Source organism: Peromyscus eremicus, chromosome 17, assembly GCF_949786415.1.
Source record: "Peromyscus eremicus chromosome 17, PerEre_H2_v1, whole genome shotgun sequence".
NCBI lineage: Eukaryota > Metazoa > Chordata > Mammalia > Rodentia > Cricetidae > Peromyscus > Peromyscus eremicus.
Genome location: NC_081433.1, coordinates 43,018,830 through 43,026,169, shown reverse-complemented (window position 1 = coordinate 43,026,169; position 7,340 = coordinate 43,018,830). Strand labels below are relative to the sequence as shown.

Here is a 7,340-nt window from a genome sequence, read left to right as displayed (position 1 = left end):
AGAAGGATTTCTCTTGCATTATAATCATTCATTATCAAATCTTCTTCATTAAACTTCCTCAGTGTTTCTCCACAGCTATCTACTTTGTCATCCCTTCTGCAACTATAAACATTGTTGAAGCTTCTGTTGTGAACAGACATTGTGCTAAGTGGAAAAGTAACCACTAATTATTTAGACACTGATGTCCAACATATGAAATATTTTATATAGAATTATGTAACAGAGTAGTCTGTCTGACACTGTATTTCTAGTTAAAAAAAAAAAAACAAAGGGAAAAATAACATATAAAAAGTTAAGGCTAAGAGGGTTTACTGGGAAAAGCCTTATGGGTTGAGATTGGAAATGTGATAAGATTATTAATATAGGAATTATATGTGTGTAGAATCTAAGAGTAAGAATAGGGACTGTCTAAAATTGGTGGCACCAAGGGGGTGAGACCGTCACATTACATATAGCTGGACTGGGAGAAAGGGTACAGCATTAAAATTGTTAAGTATATCACCAAATCAAAGGAAATCAATAGTTTCAATCATGATATTGACACAGTCTGCATTTAACAAAAAAAAAAAAAGTCTACTTGTGAAAAGCGTGGAGTGGAGAAGTCTGCCAAGAAGTCACAGCAACACAGGCTTGGTATGAAAAAGTCAATGAAGTAACAAGTGAGTGATGTCAGTGACCTCAGCTTAGAAAGCTTCCCACGTGTACACAAATACACAGGATAATGAATATAGGTGCACAGGTGTTTATTCTCAAGTGCTCATTAGCAATAAATGACCATACATTAAGTAGCATTCTTCAGACAACCTAGGCCAGAAATGCCTACAGAAGTATCATATCTTTTGGAAGCTTCTCTTTCATGATGCTTTTTAGGTTTCTATATCAGAGCTATGATGAAATTCATTCTATTTCAAACTGTCCTCGGTGTTTCTTGAAATGTCAGCAAGGTGTCACCTGTTTTGCTAATTGAAATGGCAGGACATTTCCTTCAAGCAACAGAAACCACTATGTAAGTACGTGGCATGCAGAATCCTTAGTGATGTGAAAGAGTGTGTCACAGTGTCAAGATCTTCAGGGTCACTGTAGAAGCACACACATCATGAATTCATAGGCGGAAGAATTTTCATATTATCTGCCTCAATACTCAGTGGTTATGGGCGACCAACCTGCAGAATGAATATGTAGGATGAATGCGGGGTCATTGTGTAGGTGAGATGAATTTAAGTAATTATCTTTTGAAATGAACATAGATTAAATGAAGAGATATAAAGTTGAACACATTGTTGAAAAACTGGTATGTCTCTAGTTAGGCCAGCAATTAGTAAGAGAAAATATTCATGAAAAGCTTGAATGTCTTTTTTGTTGCTATAGAAATGCATCATAACCATTATAGTCTGGAATGAATTGTGAATATGTACCAATGTGTTGATAACTACATTAAAGTGAGTAGAAATAATGTTAGGATTACAATAACATATATTTCCTATGCAGGACTGCCGGAGGAAAAAATTATGGCAATCCCTATTTTGGCAATAAATGCTTAGCTTTTTAAGACAATAAAGAAGACTACTGTCATCAACTTATATGTATAAAGTATTCATAGACATATGAAGCCTCGGGGACATCGTTGTATTGACCTCTTCTATCAGAAAAGACCTTGGCAACCATATACCATTTGATATCTTTACCATAAAAAAATGTAGATTTATGCCTGATGAATCAGCTCAGCCAGTAGAATGATTGTCTTGTGGGTACAAAGATCTCTGTTCAACCTTAAGAAAACATGTGAAAAAGTCAAGTATGGCAGCACATGCTTGAAATCCCAGCACTGGAAATGTGGAGACAGGAAGATACATGGGGCTCACAAGCCAGGAATCCTAGCTTACTTGGCAAGCTTCTGGCCAGTGAGAGGCATTGTCTCAAGAAAGAAAGTGGACGTCTTCTGTGCCTTGATATCTGAGGTCATCACCTGGCACACACACACACACACACACACACACACACCTAGTAACATATGCATTTAAGATTTTTTTCTGGACTCATTAAAACATATATTCATAATAAATACATAATCCTTTCTGTCAATTATACAACTTTCCCTAAATATGACCAAACTATTTTAAAAGAGTGTAATTTGAAAATAGTTTTATGAATGGAATATACAGGTATGCTTCAAACTTTTGCATTGAGTTCCTGTCTTGACTGCTCTCAATGATGGTCTGTAACCTATATGTTAAAGTAAACCCATTACTCCCCAAGTTGCTTTTGGTCATGGTATTTATCACAGCTACAGAAAGCAAATTGGAACCATGACCTAGAACCAATTCTGACTTCAGGTTATATTTTAAGGAACTTGATTTTATTGATTTCCAGCATTTCAATAGTAAGTATTGTTGTTTTGAACATATACAGTAGAATTTGATTCCTGGAAACAGTAATGTCCTCATAGATTAAATCACATCTGATCTTACTCCCAAAATATTGGCACATATGTGGTAATGCTTTAGGGTCTTCAAGATATGGGCCTTCTCCTACAGAGGTGCTGAATCTACCAATTGATAATCTTATCTTCACTGTTTACCTTCTTTAAGATTTATTTATTTGTATTTTCTGTTTATGGGTGTCTTGCCTGCATGTTTGTATGGTTCTGTGTGAATGCCTGGTGTTCCTGGACTCTAGAAGAAGGCATTGGAACCCAGGAACCAAAATTACTAATGGCTGTGAGCTGACATGCAGGTGCTAGGAATTAAACTCAGGTCCTCTATAAAAGCAAAACATGCTTTTAACTACTGAGCTAACTCTTCTTAACTTTATAAATGTGAATATTACAAAACATATCTATTTCATACTACTTTCATATGAAATCTTTCATTTGCTGTGATTGAAAAAAAAATCTGTGAGAAATAGTTGATGCATCAACCTAGAATCCTAGGGGACCTAGGGACCACATGCTTCAACTAGTTTTATTATACTATGGTTGTTCCAACATCTACCTGAATCCAAGGTTCTTGAAGTATTTTATTGTTTAAAATTTATTCTTTCATACTTTCACACCTCCATATATAATGTTCTTTAATCAAAGCCTCACTCCCAATTATCTTGTATCATTCTTTTCCCTGTCTCATCAAATTTCTTCTTCCTAAGTTTCACCCTCTGTGGGAACACAGTTCAAGAATGGAGCCTGTGAGGAGATTTCTGAGTGTTTGAGAGAAAACTCCAAGAAACCAAGACAATAGTCTTGTGACCTCAGTTTCTTAAAACACATGGAATTGTTCTTGGATTACGCTCTCACACCCTTCCCAGGGGTGCTCTCACGCCCCTCCCAGGGGTAGCAGGCATGAATGAGTTGACTTCTAATTATTCATTACATCTGGGGGTTGTTATTTGTTTATATGCCTCTGTAGAAAACCAGGTCTTTTTGCCATGTACATCTTGTCCTTGATATTGTACTTATTACTCATGTGACTCCTCTAAGCCTTGGAATATAAACTGTTTCATACTCTGAATAAAGTTGGCTATTGTACGAAACATAAGTTGGATTCATTTTCATCTCCATTATACCAGGTTTCACTGCCTCTAGATAGCCCTCATATTTTCACAACTTTCCTGTGTGCGTGTGCATGTGCATATGCGTGTGTGTGTGTGTGTGTGTGTGTGTATGTGTGTGTGTGTGTGTGTGTGTGCCCTGCTGTATTTAATTAAGATTGCTTGCATGAACATGGGTGAGTTAATATTTACTTGAATAAAAGCAGTGTGGCTACACCATTGAAAACTGACTCACCTCCTGTTACTTTTAATTTCTTCTCTGCAGGGAGAAGTGTTAGACCAATAAGTCCCTTCCCCATGTATGGGAGGATGTTGGTGGGCCTGGTCTTGTGTAGATCTTTTTCAAGAGCTGCTATCCTGTGAGTTGAAAGATGCACCTGCCACATCATGTCCAGGAGAAACATTTGGGCAACACTCCTTCCCATTCCCCAGGCCTTATATTTTTTCTTCACAGTCTTTCACAGTGTTACCTAAGTCTTGGGGGAGTGATACAGTGTCAGATTTAGATTTTTGCAGTTAACAGTCAGTTTATTTCGATACACTGGTCAATTATGAATCTTTGCATTAACCATCTCCATTGCAGACAGAATCGTCTCGGACCAAGGCTTCAGGTCCTGTTTGGCTTGTGTTACATTTGGGGCTGTTGTTGCAAAGTTCATAAAAATGGAAATTTTACTTTTTGTATAGATTTTATGAATGTTAAGGAAAAAAACATGAATGAATAAAGGATTAACAGGTGGGCTTATTCCAGGAGAAGTGTGGTGATATATTGTGTACCCTAATAAACTTATCTGGGGATCAGAGGACAGAGCCAGCCACTAGATTAGACATAGAGGCCAGGCAGTGGTGACACACACCTTTAATCCTAGCATTTGAGATCTCATGTCTTTGCTTGGGAAGCACACACGTCTTTAATTCCAGGAAGTGACATGGCTGGGTGGAGAATGATATATAAGGCGTGAGGAGACAGGAACTGAGCAGCAGTTCAACTGAGATGCTCAGGGGTGAGGACTCAGAGACTTTCAGTCTGAGGATCCATAGAAACAAGAACTTGCTATCTTTCAGCGGAGGATTTTGTAGAGGTAAGAAGTAGTGGTTTGCTCCCTGCCTCTCTGATCTTTCAGCTTTCACCCCAATATTTGGCTCTGGATTTTTTTATTATTAATAAGACCTTTTAAGATTCATGTTACAGAAAAGGATAACTACTAAAAAAATTGACTTCAGAAAAATAGGATAGTATGTTTAGAGTCTATTAAGTATTTCCAACTTGCCATTAGATTCTCTGTATCTACCTATTCTCATTTTCCTGGTTATATTAATTAGAAAAAACTTTGTAAGAGTACATTTCTTTCTTAATTTGAGTTCCCTGTGAGATAATGTATTTTTACCACTTTGTTCTTCATATTATCTAATTTAGTATCTTGTATAAAAATGAATATGCAGTAAAATTTTCTAAAGTATCTGTGTTCTAAGCCATGAGAGCTATAGAGAAACAGTGTATCTACTTTATTTTCTGTGAATGTTTGCTTTTTAAAATTTAAAATATCCGGTTCACACATCTCCTCCCTGAAAACATGTCTGTTCCATCCTGAGAAAGGCACATAAGGACTTCCATGTGTCTTGTGTAAACAAAGTGATTTCAAATTATATTTTTCCAGACACATTTGAACTTGTGAGTAATTATAAACATGTGTTAAAAATATCTTTGGATAAAGTCCTTGTAAGTACTTTACAACATCAACAGATCTCTGTGCCACACAGAAATACACACATTAGTAAGACATTGCAAGTTAGAACTCATTAAGATTTGTTTAAAGCAGAAGAGTTCACACAGCTCTGTGTGTAAATACACACATTAAATATGCAGCACAGGATGCCACTGTTAAACACTACTTACACATTAACAGAGCTTACTCTGAAAACGCAGGGGAGAATATCATATCAAAAAGACATTCACCAAAGGCATTCACTTAACCACAAAGAACATTGCAGTTTAGAGCAACAGCGACAACATTTTAGAGTCCATTGGTGTCTTGAGTGGTCACAGTCTTCTTTTCAGCTCAACTAGGTATCATCTGACCTCAAATGAGAACTTAGAAATTATCTCTACAAATTTTCATAACCTTGGAATGTGTTCTCTAATTGTCTCCCAAATCTATATTTATCATAACCTATCATATTTATATGACTTTAAAGTACTATTTAGTGTAGGAAAAATACTGTAGGAAAAAGTCTCTCTTCCCTCTAATCCTCTCCTACAGAATGGGGTAGCATATGCAGAGAGCACTCCTTCAGTTTAGAGTGCCAAAGACTTCATAATGATTCTGTTTATTTAACACATTCTCAAGTTGTTTTTTTTTTTAAAAAAAAGGAACTGAAACTTATTCAATCTTCAATCTATTATAAATAGAATTTTAAACCTCAAGATATGCTAAAAGAGGATTGGCACTGGATAGCCTTTGAGGGCTTGGTAACTAGCTGTGAAATTCCAAGGGCATCTGCAAGGTGACCAGTATTGCTCTTGGTGAGTAGGTGGCCAAAGGCATGTGATGAGCTCTCAGCTGTTCAGTTGATGGCTTCTAGCCAAGAGTCATTCACACTTCAATTCCAATTTCATTTACTTGGTGTTTCTTATAATTAGTATGGTATTCTTCTTTTATTTGCTTTATAACTCTAATACTTAAAATGTTAGAATGACATTTTTTTTAAAAATTGAGGATTTTTTTCTTTAAAACTTGAAGGTAATCTATAATATATTATAATAACGTAAGCTCTCTTTATGGAAGGAGGAGGTAATGAGGATTGGAAAATATGTATAGAGTGTTGAAATTGGAGTTTGGAGAGCACTGGAAATATTTTAAGAACACCAGATCAGTTGGAAAACATGTAAGTTATTGCAAGGAAAAGAACAATTTAGGAAAGACTAAGCAGGATAACAGGAAAATGCTGAGTTAGGATGGTGTGTATCACTATCTTTTATTGAGCTCCCTGATAGGAGCCAGAGAATACATATAACACGGAAACCATACTAGAATAATGGCCATGCTAACATTGTAGAATCGTTTCTTCTAATCATGATGTAACTAATATGTCTATAAACCTGTAGATGAATTAGGTCACTTTCTATCTACCTGAAAACGCCAGATTGAAAATAGGAAGCTCAATGTCAGGAGTTTCAGATGGCTTTCTCTTTGACTACAGAAAAACTTAAAACTCCACTTCAACTCTTGTCCTCCATGGGGCTCAAAAAGTGTTACAGGGCAGACATGGCATGTTTAGCTCCTCATCTCATTCTATGTTTACTTTGTCCTACAAAATGCCTTCTGCTTCATCCTACTTAGCATTCAGAATACAATTAATTTTCTTTTCTTTTTTTTTTTTTTTTTTTTTTTTTTTTTGGTTTTTTGAGACAGGGTTTCTCTGTGTAGCTTTACGCCTCTCCTGGAACTCACTTGGTAGCCCAGGCTGGCCTTGAACTCACAGAGATCCACCTGGCTCTGCCTCCCGAGTGCTGGGATTAAAGGCGTGCGCCACCACCGCCCGGCTCTTTTCTTTTTATATAGGAAAAAGTTTATTTGAACTTCTGATTTCAGAAGGAATATCCATAATATTGGGTGAGGCTTGGCAGCAGGCTGCCTGAGCAGGAAGTTGAGAGATTACATCATCAACTTGAAATGTGAAGCAGAGAGAGCAAACAGGAAGCGTGGAAAAGCTGTACAATCTGAAAGCCAATGCCCCAGTGATGTACTTCAGCTAGGCTTCACTTTCTAATGATTCTATAACCTCCCCAAATAGTG

General features: G+C 36.7%; 1 long non-coding RNA gene across 1 annotated transcript in view; it reads right to left on the bottom strand.

The window, feature by feature from the left end:
- Positions 1-778: 778 nt before the first annotated feature.
- LOC131894413 (uncharacterized) overlaps positions 779-7,340 on the bottom strand; it is a 29,214-nt gene continuing 22,652 nt past the window's right edge. Inside the window, exons 4-5 of the long non-coding RNA XR_009374911.1 lie at positions 3,779-3,920; positions 779-1,163 (exon numbers count right to left, since the gene is read on the bottom strand). This is a non-coding gene — a long non-coding RNA (uncharacterized LOC131894413). The remainder of the gene's footprint in view (positions 1,164-3,778; positions 3,921-7,340) is intronic.